This window comes from Agrilus planipennis, unplaced genomic scaffold, assembly GCF_000699045.2.
Source record: "Agrilus planipennis isolate EAB-ADULT unplaced genomic scaffold, Apla_2.0 scaffold31, whole genome shotgun sequence".
In the NCBI taxonomy this organism is placed as follows: Eukaryota; Metazoa; Arthropoda; class Insecta; order Coleoptera; family Buprestidae; genus Agrilus; species Agrilus planipennis.
In genome coordinates this window covers 763665-766432 of record NW_020439053.1, presented here as the reverse complement: position 1 = coordinate 766432, position 2768 = coordinate 763665, and the positions used below count along the sequence as shown (strand labels likewise).

The following is a 2768-nucleotide window of genomic DNA, read 5'->3' as shown; positions in this document are numbered from 1 at the left end:
GCAGTGTTTGAACAAAATTTCATGATAAGTTTTATCCGCGGCTTCATTCGTGTTCATGTCCTAAGTATTATGTGTCAGTGATCATCGATGATCACATAAAACTAATTTTTCTATTCCTCGGGAACAGTATTTCTTTACAGGACACAAGGTACTCTGTGGCTTTTTTTACACTCTTGGCAATGTGTGCACAAATCATGAAAAGTATTATCCGCGGTTTCGCTCGTGTTAGAGTCCTAAGTACGTGTCAAGGATCATCGACGACCACAAAAAACTAATTTTTCTATTCCCCGGGAACAGTATTTCTATTTTGGATACAAGGTACTTTAGGGCATTTTCTGCACTCTTTGCAGTGTTTGAACAAAATTTCATGATAAGTTTTATCCGCGGCTTCATTCGTGTTCATGTCCTAAGTATTATGTGTCAGTGATCATCGATGACCACATAAAACTAATTTTTCTATTCCTCGGGAACAGTATTTCTTTACAGGACACAAGGTACTCTGTGGCTTTTTTTACACTCTTGGCAATGTGTGCACAAATCATGAAAAGTATTATCCGCGGTTTCGCTCGTGTTAGAGTCCTAAGTACGTGTCAAGGATCATCGACGACCACAAAAAACTAATTTTTCTATTCCCCGGGAACAGTATTTCTATTTTGGATACAAGGTACTCTAGGGCATTTTCTGCAGTCTTAGCAGTGTTTGAACAAAATTTCATGATAAGTTTTATCTGCGGCTTCATTCGTGTTCATGTCCTAAGTATTATGTGTCAGTGATCATCGATGACCACATAAAACTAATTTTTGNAGGGAAATGCGAAGTTTAGCTCAGGATAGGAAGGAGTGGAGGTACGTGTCCAACCAGTCTTAGGACTGATGACCTTATGATGATGATGATTCATTCAGTCTCTCTGTAAGAGACTCGAATCTCTGAATTAACAATTTTATCGTTCGAGTCTCTCATACAGAGACTGTGAGAGATCCTCATACAAGAATAAACGACTACTGGGGGTTGACTGATGTTAACACGAACACCTTGAATCACATTTAAATCTAATCTATCAAATAAACAATACATGAGCAAGAAAATACAAAACAAATACTACACTATTTGAATTTACTTGTAATTTCAAGTACGTTTTTCTCGAAAACAATGAACTTTCGGACATGCAAACATTTACTATATTTTCGTATTTTATAGTGCACTATCGCTGCCTGCAAGCTCCTTATTTATGTCACACACTGTAGAGATTCGGTACTGTTAATTCCTGTGCACTTTTATAAACTCTTGTTCACATTGTTGTAGATGATTTTCATCTAGAAAACAAACTGATTTTGTGTATGCTGGTGAGTTCCTGAACGGTTTTGTTATTACATACAATAGGAAACTGAATTAGTTACACAAGAAATAAATATCGTATGTGGGCATTATCTTGCTTTGACGCTCTATTTTCACTTACTTATTCAACAGTCGTCTATTTTCTTGTAAAACTACCTTAGTTTTTTGTTGTTATGAAATTCATAGTATTTAATTTCCGAGGTTACATTAAAAGCGTGCGAAAAAAGTTGTAAAGCACAAAGAAAATCAGATTTTTACTATTTTCTATTCTTATTACTATTGCCTGGCAAATCGTGGCAAACTTATTTTACGACTTCCTCACAGATCTAAGGTAACCAACTACATATTTCCATTTTTGGTTGTAAATGACATTTTTTTATAGTTTCTATAGTAAAAGAGAGAAATCCAAATAATTCAGTAAAAAGTAGGAATATTTATTTATATATATATAACTATTCTTTTTCCGTACGGATATTTCATCAAAAACATGAATGAAAATAGTAATGGCCAACTTCTTTTATAAATTAAAACACTTAATCACAAAAGAACAATTGAATTAAAGAGATTGTCAAGTTCTATGTATCAGAAAATGAAGATTGTATATGTATTTAATTGTGTAACTTTGCGAGTTAGTACAATTTATATGTATTTTATAAAAAATTATACGTTATGTGAAAGCTTGTCAAATAAAAAGTTAAATATTAATAAGAAAAAAGCTGCACAATCAAATATTCCAATAGCTTTTTAAGTTTCGGTGTTCAACTTGGCAACCAATTTGGTGAAGAGTTTTAGTAAGGAAGAGAGCTTGTCTCTATCTAAATTTAAAAGGACAGATCTACTTATATTTTTATAGCAGATGGAACATAGGACGGGTATTCTATCATCAGGGCGCTTCGCAACTCTGAGCAACAACATTTTATCGGCAAAGGGTAGAAAAAGTGTTAAATAGTCTGATACTTGCCTGTGAAGAATGAGATTAATTTTTGAAGTGAAACTTCTTTACGCACGGTAGGGTAAGTTAGTTTCATGCGAGTTGCTATGTAACGAAATCATGCAACGGATGCCTCCCCTCTACTCGACCGCATAGTCGAGTTCGTAGTGGGATCGCTTGAGCCGTGAGCGCGCTTCAATGCAATGTTCGTTACAGGCAACTCCGGCATGTATAGTGTAGCCCTAACAAAATGTATAAACGTATCCCGGTATGTTTGTGTGTTTGAAGAAGTTTCACTCCAGCAGCGTGTTGTATAATTACACGTTATTTTTTTGACATGACAACGTCTTATAATTCGATGGAGCCGGTTGCACGCACGAAAAAACATGACTCATGCGGCGTTACCTCGCTCTGAGGCGTTCCATTTAAGGCTTGAAGTGCAAGCGAGAGCGCGGAACGAGCGACAAAGAGGCACAATCGGCCTCCGCGTTCGGCAGCGTTC

General features: G+C 36.0%; 1 protein-coding gene across 2 annotated transcripts in view; it reads left to right on the top strand.

Annotated features, from left to right (window-relative positions):
• Positions 1-2768, top strand: part of LOC108732890 (cardioacceleratory peptide receptor-like) — a 208817-nt gene that overhangs the window by 73692 nt on the left and 132357 nt on the right. The window lies entirely within an intron of this gene.